This window comes from Gallus gallus, chromosome 8, assembly GCF_016699485.2.
Source record: "Gallus gallus isolate bGalGal1 chromosome 8, bGalGal1.mat.broiler.GRCg7b, whole genome shotgun sequence".
Classification (NCBI taxonomy): domain Eukaryota; kingdom Metazoa; phylum Chordata; class Aves; order Galliformes; family Phasianidae; genus Gallus; species Gallus gallus.
Genome location: NC_052539.1, coordinates 17,219,503 through 17,233,052, shown reverse-complemented (window position 1 = coordinate 17,233,052; position 13,550 = coordinate 17,219,503). Strand labels below are relative to the sequence as shown.

The 13,550-nt window shown below is 36.6% G+C and overlaps 1 protein-coding gene across 38 annotated transcripts in view; it reads left to right on the top strand.

The window, feature by feature from the left end:
- Window positions 1–13,550, top strand: part of ADGRL2 (adhesion G protein-coupled receptor L2) — a 382,604-nt gene that overhangs the window by 273,164 nt on the left and 95,890 nt on the right. Inside the window, exon 1 of one of the 38 annotated variants that reach the window (XM_046944448.1) lies at window positions 3,312–12,991. The exons of the other annotated variants lie outside the window; for them this stretch is intronic. The gene's annotated coding sequence lies outside the window, so the exon portion shown is untranslated. Of the gene's footprint in view, window positions 1–3,311; window positions 12,992–13,550 lie in introns of those variants that run through there. 38 annotated transcript variants of the gene reach the window in all.

Sequence of the window (13,550 nt, the reverse complement as noted above, 5' to 3'; positions counted from 1 at the left end):
GAAGACTAACCAAACAGAAGTCAGATTTATGTAGTGCACACATGCTGAATTAAACATAACTTCTTGTTGCTCCCATCCCAGCTGCATGCATCCCCTTCTGTACCTGCTCTGGTCCTGCTGCCCAGTCTCAGAGAGGTGTTCAGGGGTCTTGTCAGGGAACCAGCTTGCTGTATGGGTGAAGCTTACTATGTGCAGCTAACTCAGCAGGTTTGCTCAGCTATACGGCTCACCTTGGACCACCACCAATCCATTAGCTGGCATATTCATTTTCCCTGTTACTCTAATATCTCCTACATAAATTGCTGGAAGAGAAAACGTAACTTTGATAGTGGGAAAGAACAGTTAGGTGCATCCGTTCTATTTTATCTTCCCCCTACTAAAACCTGGTCTTGTGTTAATAACCTGGTTCTAAGTAGATTTCTTAACTAGAAAAGTAAAAAAAATTACAGAGAAATTAAAAAAGGAAAATAAAATTACTTGAAAGCTTAGGAGAGCATGTAGGAAAGTGTATTACATCTCTCTATTGCACAATGTCTTCAGAAGATCTTATGAATTGTAAACTTCTGGTGCTGTTTTGTTAACATTTCTCTATTTTATAGATGAATAAATCATGGATTGAAAGGTCAAGTTACTTGCCCTAAATTATAGAGGAAGTAAGTACTGGAACTCTGATGAGCATCCCGAGGTCCTTTCTTCTTAAACTAAAGATGCTAAAGGAAACATTATTTTAAAAATAAATTAATTCACTTAATGTTGAGTCACTTCCTCTGGCATCTGTTGCATAAAATATGTATTCATAGATGAACAGTTTTGACTAAAAAATCAGCAGGTTCCAAAAGGGTAGCCAATACATATATTGCAGGGGAAATATATATATAAAATATAAAAAAAATCTTTTTTTATCTGATAGGTAAGGAACTATTTGTAGTCCTAAACGGAATGTGTCTTGAACAGTACCCAAACATGCAGTTACTCAGTCAAAATCAGACTGCCTTAAAAGTCAGTGTATAGGTTTTGATGTAATGGATTAGATCTCTCTTTCTCTTCCCTTTATATATCTAAAATATTGGCAGTGCATATTTCTGTTTGTGCCAATCTAATGCAGAATAAATGTTCATGATAATTGGTTCCAGCTCCCTAAAATTAATTTAAACTTTCTTCATGTGCTTAGTCTGTGTTATTTTCTGTCTCTGAGTTTGTAGGCAGCAATTCAGCAAGCTCTGAGAACAATTAACTTCTCAAATAATTTTTTCAATCAATTAACTCTAATTTAAATCTTAATCTGATTTTGGGGGTGGAATCATCTGGCTCATTCCTGAGGACTGGAGTTCCTTGAAATGCAGCAGTAGCATTGGTCCATTTGCTTCATGGATTTTGGGGACACAAGTGTTTCTTATCTTACTGATGGTTCTGGCCCATTTCGCAGCCTGCTGTGGGATTCCTGGGCTGTAAGGATGGGATGAAGGGCTGAAAGGTGATGAGGAAAATGTAGGGCTCTCCCTTCCTATGTCAGCTCAGTTTTATGGTGGATTAAATTAACTCTGAAACTATTTCCTTAATCTTCTTTTGATGTTCTAGTTTATCTGTGTTTTAGATACCTAAAAGGTAGTCATGGGGAGACTGTGACGGTACCATTTTCCAGCTCTTGGTTCTACTAAGCACATAAGGTGAAGGGAAATGGATAAATAGCACAGACCAAATAGCATCTCATGCCTAGGAATTTATGTCAGACCTCTGAAAAACTCATTTACCTTGTTCAAGGGGTCACTCCTGTAGGTGGAAAAACAGGATTTTCAGAGAATACCTTCAGGCCAGGTAAGGCCCCAGACCTTTTAACTCTGATTTTCATTATAATAGGTTCCCCAGTCCAGACATGAATAGACATCTGGGAAACTGATCTTTTCATCCTGTAATGGCCTGAGTGAAAAGTCAGATCAGCCATTTCTTGTCTTTCTGATATTTGTTGTAGCTGTTTCATAAGTTTTACTGTGAGATTTATGAGCTCAACTGGGATTGATAATGTAGAAACAAACTGAATTCAGAGAAAGCTGGACGCTTGCATGAAAAACTTTTTTTTTCATTCCTTTCTAAAACTCAAAATAGAAAAAGTGCCTCTAAATGAAACAAATGGGAACCTCTTTAGTAAAATATTTTCTCTTCAGAAAAAAAATAAACATTACACTTATGATGCCATATGCTAAGTGGTAATTTTTTTAAAATCTTAAAGCAATGAAAAAGTTGTTCAAATAGAATTTTGATGTAGCTTATTGAGCAAGTTCAATTTTTATATACTGTGATTCAGATTTACTGTTGGTCCTTAGTACTAACAATATACTGATTATTTGAAGGATTTTTATTTCCCTGTGTTTTCACTAGAATACATGTTTTTTTTAATCGGCTTTATAACCTTGAATCCATCATATTCTCTATACATTTAAATGTGTAAGGAGATAGGAGTTGGGCTACAGAAATAAATGCTTCCATTGTTTTCATCATACTGATATTTCCTATTGTCAACATTTAATTTCCTTTATTTCAATTTTTTTTGTAGTATTTTTGTCACTTTTCTCAAGTATAGTGCTAAGATATCATTATTCATATGGCAGTCTGCTAGTCTGAAGACATGGCATTTTTTTTATGTACAAATTGCTGAAAATGCTAGGTACAATGCACAAGGCACAGTCTTTCTATTTAAAATTTTAAAGGAAAATCTTACTGTTATTCTAAGAAAGGTGGACTGTATTCTTTCACCTCCTAACGCTTGTATTTTCTGTTTGTGAAGATTAATGGATCTGAATCTGAACAAAGAAATCAGATTGCTACAACAGTACCAGGAATAGAGATCTGTCATGTTTGATGTTTTTTGCTTAAGATTCAGCTGGAGGGAAATGCGTTCTGTAGTGACAGGTCTCCAAAACTGATACAAAATAGTAATGGATGGTAATCTGGGAAAGGCATCCTGGTGCTAACTCTATGGCTCGTATGTTGCACGCCACCTCCATGAAATGCTTAAAAAATTGGTGTTATGTAATAAGTAAGCTACGTATATATTGAATTCTTCTGAATACATAACATTTGTAATTTCTTGTTTTCCTTCATAGTAACTCTTAAACCTCATTTGAGTGCAACCTGATTCCCTAATGCAAGGAGAGTTGTGTCCTTTTTGAATTGATTTTTCAATTTTTAATTTTTATTCCAGATAGCAGCAGGGAAAAATACCAAATTTGCACAGCCGTGTTTGGTATGATTAGTACTGGAAACAGTGAAAGGACTATGTGCCTGGTAGGTGTCTAAGATATTCCACTTTGATCGAGGGGAGAGGAAGGTAGCCCTGAGCAAGTGCTCTGAGCAGCCCTGGGGGGGGACTCCATCTTTAACAAAACAACAGAGGAAATGTAGCTTCAAGTAACTCTCTGAAGCAAGTTAGCTGGGGATAGAGGAGGAGCTTGAAAACCTTCCAAATGAACCAGTGTAGTGCAAGATGTAGGAAGGATTTTCTTGGGAAGCAAGCTCTAGAATTTTGCATTCCTATCTTACTTTTTTTTTTTCTTACCTAATCCCAATTTTGTAATCAATTTATGCCGTTCACTTTGCTGAAATTTCTGTCTCCATAGTATATGCAGGGAGAATCTAGGATGTCTGAGAGGCACTGAGTTGCTGGAGTGGAGTCAGTGGGGCAGTTGGTGCTGTGAGGTGTTAGGCAGAAGGACGGTGCTCCCCTGGCTGATGTCTTGCAGACAGTGAGATGTCCCTCTTCTGTGAGAGGCTGAGCAGTAAGGAGGGAGAAAGAAAGTACTTTTCATGTAGGGAAGTGCTGCAACCTTTCTGTCCAAATAATTGTGCCCAAGAGATCTTCGCTATGAGTAATACGCATCTCCTTGATGGGCCATTAAAACGATGAAAACTAAATAGTACTTTTCTAGTTAATTTTTGTGAGGTTGAGAATATTTTTAAGGTGTCTAAAGGAGGAAAGCATGTAGTCACCCACCCTGGGTTTCTCCACAGTGATGTCAATGAGTGGGGTCAATGCAAAGTAAATAAATAATAAAAAAGAAGCCGGTAGCAGCCCAAACAAAAAATATTTAGCATGTAAACACGTTATACTTGTATACTACTGCTACTTAAAACTGATTAGCACGAGCGAAATCTTTGCCTGTAATCTGTTCTCTACATGTAGCTAGTCAGAATTGTTGATGCTATAAGGAGGTAGAAATGATAACATGTATGCTGCATCTCTCTGAACAACTATTAGGTTGTTAGCCATAATAATCTCATGAGAGATCTGAACCCTCTCAACTCTTTATCATTTTAAGGAGTTTCATTTTCCTTCTAATTTCCCCTACAGCTGTTGTTCTCTATTTCTGCTGTGTCCAAAAAAAAAAAAAAAAAAAAAAAAAAAGAAAGAAAATTAGAACTCACTTCTTGTTAATCCCTTTCTTTCACAGTGTTTCCCTTTGGGGCAATTCTTAATCTTCCACAAGTATCAAGGCATTCAAGTCAATGTTAGTTTAGTGGTCAGTCAGGATAAGAGAGCATTCTTTAGCTCATGTTCTCCTATCTTTTTTTTCCCCCTTTCATTCAGTAGGATTGCAGATTTCCAGAAAGGTTTAGGAGTTGAGACTGCATATTAGTTCAGCTGCTAGTCTCTCCCTCCCACCATCCTCCTCTATTTTCTTGTCAATTGAAACAGCACTTTCCAGATTTTCTTAATGAAATTCAGTTTGCCTTATTCAGACTAAAGTGAGTAGTAGAGGGATGGATTAATTTAACCTAGAAACTTGATCTGTGAGTTATCTGAGATCTGTCAGCCTAGGTGCTTGTTGAGACTTGGATCTGAGTCACGGGAATGAAAAATTTTTTGCCAGAAATTTTAACTGCAGTCTTAGGCATAGCTAGCATTGTTGAAATATGGAAGAATTAAGTTGTCTCATTACTGTTCACTTTGCAGAGGTGAGAAGTGTCAGAACCTTCCCACAATAAGTATTTCAGATTAGATATTCTCCTATTACTTGATCTCTTCCGCAAGTGGTGGTTATTTTTTTCTTTTCCTTGCCTGTTTAAGACTCCCATTGAAATACAGAAGAAGCCATGCTGTGCAGCTGGGGACAGTGCTTGGCCCTTTGGAAGTATTTTGCTGCAGGGACTCTGCTGCTGTGGTACAAGTCGTGTAATTTGAAATACCTACTCTGCATTTTAAACTATAAGAGATGTGATGAAAAATTAGAGACATGACTGTGAAGTCTTTTTCATATGCATGGGAAGTAAGTTTCTCTTGTTAATGTTGTTAATGTAGTTAGTAAGAAGAGAATCTGGATGAAACAAAGATAGGTAGCAGTAAAACTCAAAATGATGTCAAGATACTAAACAAAATGGTTACTGAGGTATATCATAGTTTTGAACTTTATTTTTATTTTGACATAATTATATACGCATTACCAGCATTTCATAAAACAAGACATGCTATTTGTACAGGAAGCTGAAAGCTAGGCTCTCCAATTATTCTGACTTTAGCAATATGAATTACACACATAAGCAGAGTCTTTAATGTAAAATGACTACAGCACTGGCGTCATCTTTCATCTCCTTTCCCTTCCCTGTCTCGTACTTATCTTTAATTTTGAAAAGGTCGTATCTGTTAGTGTAAATGGTCTCATGCACTGGTACCAACTGTAATGGAAGGGAAAGTCAAAGGAATCTCTATTGCAGGGAATTACCAATGTTTATTGTTTTGTCTGTATTTCAATTATTATTCATTCAATAAATCCTTCTACTGCTACAGAAAACCGAGATACTCATTTGCTATTACAATAAGCCAGCATGACCACTTTAAAAAGTAGTCCTGCTTTACTCTCTCATCCATGATACCTGTTTCCAACTTTATTTTACCTGTTGCTACAGAAATGTGGTCTGAACCCTAACCATTTCTACAGCGTGGTTGATCCATTTGCTCAGTAAAAAAAAAAAAATAATGCAAGAAATCAAAACACCCAACCACTTAGCCTAAACAAGGGAGGTGCAGCAAAGATGAAAGATGAAGTGTCCTTTTTAAATTTTTTTTTTATTTTTTTGGGTGACAGTGCTCATTCATGCCATTTGAAGTTATGGCCTTGGTCTTTTTAAACTTAGTTTGTACTTGGAGAATTGAATTTTCCCAGTGCAGCAGGATATGAAAAGACAAATTGAAGGATAGAACCCACGATATTTTTACTCCCACTTTTGGGAGGAAATGAGAGGTTTTTATGACCCTTTTTATTTAACGAGAAAAATAGAACCCAGGTTGGATTTGATTTTACAAGTATTCCCCTGCTTATAGTTTTGAGGTATTATCAGTTTTTATAGGTGGATTTAATTTCCATGGAGTAAAATTGGTGCTAATTTCAACATGTGGCATGCTACTGTAATGTTATTTCTTTTGCTGTCCTACAGTTTCTCTTTCTGTTTCTTGATAACTTTTATTGTAAACCCACAGAACAGCTGGCATAATGCACAGATTAAAATTACACTTTTACAAGAATGATAAAGTGTTAAACTATGCTTACTCTGACACTTTGGGCAGCTGGGTTTTAATTATTTGACTGAAGTTGTTAATTCAGCTCAATAAAAGCCATATCCGCATGATAGATGTAGATGTCAAAATGCCACAAAGGCTTCCACGTCTTTGATTAGAGGTGTTACTATGATGTTAAACCCAGATTACAAGAGCATCTTAAATTCTATTGATTCTGTCATCCTTCTTTCTAATGTGCTGTTCAAAATCAATATTAAAGAAAAGGGAAAAAAGGCTTAGAATGACACTGTATTCCCCCCCAGACCTGCTGGTTTCTCTGTATGTTACCAAGAGACAGAACCCATGTCTTTTAGTCAAGGAAGGACTCGATGAAACAGGGATTTAGTCTGACTTGGCTGTCGTGCTTTAAGTTTCATTTTGTTATACATGCTTCACCCATCTTGGGACGTTGTATCAGAGCATGTGCTTGGGGGATGCAGCTGTCAAGCATTATTCCAGATAAAAAAGAGCCCAAGCTACATCCTATCAGAGAAACTGTCCAGAAAATCAGATACAGCTTCTTTCAGGGTTAGCTTGACTTTTGCTTACATGTGGCACAAAAGAGCTTGCAGAAAGGAAGCGCAGCACTTGGCACATTTTGACTAGTTGCAAATTCATGAATACTCTGTATTCTCTCTTTGTTTAAGGCTTAGTCCTTATGACCGCGAGCACTCTGTTATTCCTTTCCCCTTTCCATTACCCTGCTCTTCTCTCGGGGAGATAACAACGGTAATTCTGCTATGCAAATGATGCAATTCTTAAAGCCAGTGTTCTTTTAAAAAACAAAACATTAGTGTTTTAGGAGTAGGAGAAAGACTGTTAGTGTTTATGGGAGTAATCCTGCAGAAGACTGGAGATACAGAGTATTTGGATCTTTTCCTTTGTTTCTTCCAGTATGTTTTGTTTGAACCTTAAGAGCATAACCTTCTGAAAGTAACTGTTGAAGTTGCAACTTATAAATATATGGATCAACGTTTAGAATTAGAAGGTGGAAGTACAGGAAGAAAGCTTAATTTCTATTGCATGGAGCAGAACGGTATTTTTTTTTTTAACATAGATGGTTGTAATCCTAAAGTGCACTAAGACACGGGAGAATAAAACTTGGAACAAAGTCTTACTCAGTTCACACCATCCTGCTTGAAAGTGAAGCTTTGACTACCAGATTTTTTTTCCTAAAAACAAATATTAAAAATAAGCATGCTGAACTTCATAAAATTTATTTTATGTTGGAAATCCGTGGAAACTGTAAATATAGTGCCTTTCTGGTATCTTTACCTGGGTAACTTTATGGCAGTAATATTGTGCAACGTAAAACATTATTGTCCTTGGCTGTGCTCTCAGGACTGTATCATTGCCTGATCTGGTGGTTGGGTAACCCTGCTCATGGCAGAGGGGATGGAGCTAGATGATCTTTAAGGTCTGCTCCAACCTAAGTGGTTCAGTGATTACGCGCTGTGATTTGGCCTTTATCATATTTCAAATTTTAAGCCTGAAATGGATGGCTTAAATAAGAATTAAGACAAAATGACTTTTTTTTTCGTATAAGTGGTTGCAGGGAATAGTCTGAAAATACCATCTTGTAATCATGAATTAGAATGAGTTATGCCATGTAGCTGTAGAGGCCATTTAGTATTTCAGAAACACAGCAGGGGACCGTTTTTAAAAGACATAATTAAAAACAACGGATGATATAGGCTGTTATGGATCTTAGGTCCCAGGCTTCCAGAATAATTTAAGTTTCTCTAAAGTACCTCTTGCTGTTGTTGCCTATTAGCATTGGTGTGATATTTCCCTTCAGTCAGTATATTCAGATAGCGGTAGTTCAATAGGTCACGTCTGTGTTGGCTGCTTTTGTAACATTTTGGTCAAATATTTTTTCATAGGTTATGTAATTAACCATTTGAGAGAATATCTGAATAACATACAGGAGTTTTTCTGTTGTAAAATCCTTACCTTAATGAGTACAAAGTCCATCCGCTACCACGTTTGTGAAATTGTCTGTACTGTTAAAAACAAATGAAAAGGTTGTTCGAATGACTACTGGTTAGTTTTTCTTAACTAGCTACTGATTTTTACAAGAACTGTGCACAGCCAGCCCTCAGCTGTTTAGTTGCAGAGCACCATGCTTTAAAATAATTCTGCAGAGCTACACAGGGATATATCTTAAATTTCACTGTAATATCAGCAGTTTGTGCTAGAGACTGTGCTATCTGAAAGGAAATTTCTTGCCACTAAAAGTGAAGATTCATGTACGTTTTTCAAAAAGAGAGAATGTAAAAAGGCACATAACATCTTCAATACCGTAACAATATTCCTAACGAATGTTTAATGGGTTTTGAATTGAAACCTTATTCTTTCCCTGTTGCAGTGTTGATCTGTAATCATTATATACACAACCCTCTAAATTCCAGTGACATATTCACTGCTGTAGATGTGGGTCAGTAATGCTGTGACACCGACCATTGGCATCTTTAAACAGGATATTGTCTAATACAGTTTATAGCTTCATTCCCTTTACCATTAAATAAATAAAGCATTCAGTGTGTGCATCAGTGCCATCAAGCATGAATACCCTGGTGGACTGGGAATTAAATGCCAAGTGAGGGTCAGATGCAACAAAGGCTGAATAACACTCAGCAAATGTATACATATTAGGTAAGGAACAGTGCCCCTGATGCAGAAGAAATTGAATAAGTACCTTGCAACATCTAGATGGAGCATAAAGACTTCTTTTGTTTGCCTGAGCTGCCATCATTGACCCAGGCGGAATATTCCAATATTGAATGAACTGAACAATAGTTTATTACAGGTAAAAGGAAATCTTTGGATTCCAAATTCTGCTGGGATATTACACAGATAGGCTTGATTATTGTACACTCCGTAGCCCCTTAGGCCATATTGACTGGCAAAATATATTGTGCAATATGCTCTCTTAGCTGTCTAAAAATATCATACTTCTGTTAGATTTTCTTTGTCTTAAAAATGCACATAACTCTGTATTCTTACAGGAAAGAAATAATTGTTGCTCTGCTTATTGTGCTAGTTTCAGTGCTTCTAATTGTTAAATTCTGTCTCTGTGAAATACTCTGCTTTTTCCAATTTTGAAATGAATATCAAATTGACATTATTGCATTCTGGTTGACCAGCTTGAAGTTACTGCTGAAGCAGCTTTTGTTCATCTAATTTAAACAGTTTTTCTAAATATATCAATTATGTTTTATGTTCTAATATAAATGTAAAACACTGTGTCTAGCAAAAGTTCCCAGAGGCTGAATAATGATGTTTCTTTCTTGGGTTATATTTGAACAATTCCCATAAAGAGACACGTTTTTGTAAATACTTAAATTGGTTATTCTCCATGATTGTAGTTTGGTTTGTTTCATATTACTCTGTAGTGTACAAATATCCTAGAAATATTAGTTTTCTTATTAAGATGTAACAGGAATGAGTGCTTGAAGGAGTCACCTTGTTAGCCTAGAGTATGAATAATGAGCTTTTTGGCCAATCTAATACAGGTCATTTTATTTTAGTGTTAAAGTATCTTATGTAAGCAACTGAAATGAAATGGTAAAAACTGTATTATGAAACCTTTCTTAAAAGAGATGGGCAAAAAATAGTTCAAAAAATAGTTCATTTCCTGGTAAGCTGAATCAAGGGATAATTACTGTTTCGAATGAGTAGTAACCCAGGATGCTGGAATAGTGATAACTTTCTGCTTTCCCATAAAACCATTTTCTTCAGTCTTCATGTAGAAAAATTGAGTTGGTTATAACTCTGTCAGTGGGATGGAAGAATAATTGCCAGTAGTTAAAATGGAAAAGCATGGTTATGACTGAGTTTGCCACTCACTTGCTTTAATGTGTTCTAAACAAAGAAACTCAGCAGCCAAAAAAGTCAGTGAATTGTCCAAATTGTTGGGAATTTAATCATGATAATTAAATGAAAATTGTTTTGGAAATAAAAATGGAGAGGAAAAAAAAAAATCAATAATGCATCAAACTGTCATAAGAGGGTGTTCAGTTTCTTGCATAGTTTTAGTAATTTATCTCCTGAACTAAACTGGTGGATGTGCTGATATATGATTCTACACACTTACCAAATTTTGTAATTTAATCCACACTGTAACTCAATAGCCTTCTGCCTAAGATGCTGTAATCTCTTTAGGATGTGCTTATCCATGAAAGTAGACCCTACCAGCCTCTGTAAGACTATATGTGAGCACAGAATTTAGAATCAATTTAAGTCGTCCCATACCCTTTTTGTTAGATATTTTTAATAGATTTGATTTTTGTATTGTTTTTGTTTTCTTCCCTGAATAGATAAATAAACAGAAATGAAATTAATCTAAAGTGAACCAATTAAAACATCATGATAGTTGTTTCCTGCAGGCGAGAGATCCTCTTTAGATGAAAACAGGTTTAATTGCTGTAACTTCACTAGTCATGAATTCAGTGCAAGTTTTCTCTTCCAAAGTTGTTTTTTTGTTTTGTTTTTGTTTAATGACTGTGAATGTCCTGTTTTTGTGAGACATTGAAAATTACATATTAAACTCTGGAATCGACGCATCTTCATTATCTGCACTGATTTCTACATCTATGTATGTGTTCTGCGCTAACAGAAATATGAACAGATATAATGCTGGGTACTTTCAAGGCTTTTCTGTAATCTTCTAGACGTCTTTATTTGTAAATGGATGGCTGCATGAAAAAGGTTAAGATGTTGTCTTTTCATTAATTGATAGAGCAGTGTCTTCAGCAAACACTACAGTATGTTTGCATCTGATCATAAGGAAAATGTTTCGTGTCTATCACTCACAGCAGTTTTAAAAGTGTAAAAGGTGTATAAAATAGGGTATTTATGTGGTAGTAATGAGAGGTAGACGATGTTTCAAATTTTAAAAAACCATAGACTTCTTTGTGACTGGGGCTGTTCACAGTTAAACAAGGGTCTTGACATGTACAGGTATGGGAAGGAAAAAAGTTCAAGTCCTCTATGTTCTCCCATTATTATATTACCTTTTTAAGGATAAGCAAAGAATTATCACTTGGCTGGAAGTAAATGGAGACCGTTGTGGAAGAGGTAATGTAGATGTGGGAAAACAACATCAAGGTGAGCTTGTAGATATGTCCTCCAAGCTCACGAGAATCTAGCACCTCACATGGATGGGCTCAAATTTTTTTTTAATGTGCAGTGGAACTCTGAAGAGAGACTGTAAAATAGATCTTTAGGCTCAACATTTGTAGGTCAAGAACACTGAAATATGTTCTACCTCCAGTTAAGCATTTTCCTCTTAAATGCTTATCTCTTCAGGCCATTCCATGTGTAAAAGAAGTTGCCATTTGGGGGGCATTTCTGTAGCAGTAATGACTATAAATAAAAAACTAATTTGTGGAGATTCTCAATACCATAGAATTTGACCCTATTAGATTTCTCAGAACACTTCATCTATCCACATCAATTTCTACCTGAAGTTGTTAATTTGTAAAATTATAATTAAGGTTTTGTTAATTAATTTTTTTATAAGTTTTAATAAGTGTATTGTACCACTATAATGAACGTGCTCAATTTGTGCTTGTATAGCACAATTTCTTCTTAGGTATCCTATAATCTCTGCTTCATTATCCAAACAAGATTTCAACTTCCCTTTCAAGTACATCCTCATGATTAATTGGGCTATTAACTAGAAGGTATCTCACGCAACTAAAAGGGTAATGTCGCACTGATGATTTGGGATATGTGCGTGTGTTATCCAGAGACCAAAAGAGGCACCCCTAGGGTTCTGTCTATGGCAGACTTGAGATACCTTGCTTATACTTTACTAAGCAATTGAAACGAGTAAACTAGTAATGCATCATTCTAAGTAGTAGATTATAGGTACTAGAAAATGAAACAGGATTTTACAAAACAACTGTGTTAACTTGTAGATTTTTGCTGTAGGCCTGGACTGGATTCAGTAGGTGAGACAGTGCTGTTGTACATGCATGTATCAGATGCACATTGCCTGGTGGATTTGGTTTTGAGAACTGGTTAGAAGGAGCTGCTTTTTGTCTTCACTGCTTAAAAATATTATTTATTGCTAACAAAGCACTTTTTATGTATTCGTCTTGTTTTGCCTGCCTCCATCTTTGCCTTCTCTAGCTGTGTTGAAGAAGACAGTTGCTAGTGAGCTACTTCCCCCTGTAGGTACTTACGCATCAAATCACCTTGTAACCTCCAGCTGAATTGATTTTGTACCCCATGTATGGGGTACAAATGGATATTCATAGATTCTGAGCCATTTCTGTAATTTTGTAGTAGACATTTCACCTCAGAAGAGCTACAGCCTTTACATGCAGAGCCCTCCAGCAGCTCCCCTAGGTTTAGCACAAACAGGCCTCTGTGCCAGGGTGCTGCTTTTTAAGTTCAAACGAGGTTAGTGATGTACATGAAGGCCAGAGCATCAGTGTAAGAATTGAAAAACAAAATGCCATTTTCTTATCTGGTTGTTCCCAATCAAACCTTGCCCTGTGGGCCTGCTGTGTCCCCACAGGGCACACAAGGTATACACAAGGGTGCCTCCTCCCCGTTCCATTCTTCCCCCTGCAGCAGAAGTGGGTCTGCCCTCATCTTGCAAATATACAAGGTTTACTTTGATGTTGGCTACACAATTTTATTTGCCTTGGTTTACATAGTAACTTCAACAGCTGCCAGAGTATAATGTTGCATAAAGTGTGAGTGTGCCCAGAACTGCCGAGCTACTTAACGTTACTCTGCTTCCTTACCCTCCCTGAACCTTGAAGAAAGGCAATATAGTATTTTATAAGCTGTTCCATGCTTGATCTTGCCGAATGGTAAAACAATAAAATATAAATGCTAACTGATTTTGAAATCAGAGCTGAAGAACAGTTTTGCCCAGGCACGCAACCTGGAGTGCCGCATTAATTCACCCGCTCTGTTCCCTCCTGAGGTGTTGGGGGCTCTTGTCTGTGTCGTGCCAGCTGGTGAGGTACACTTGTTGGGATGA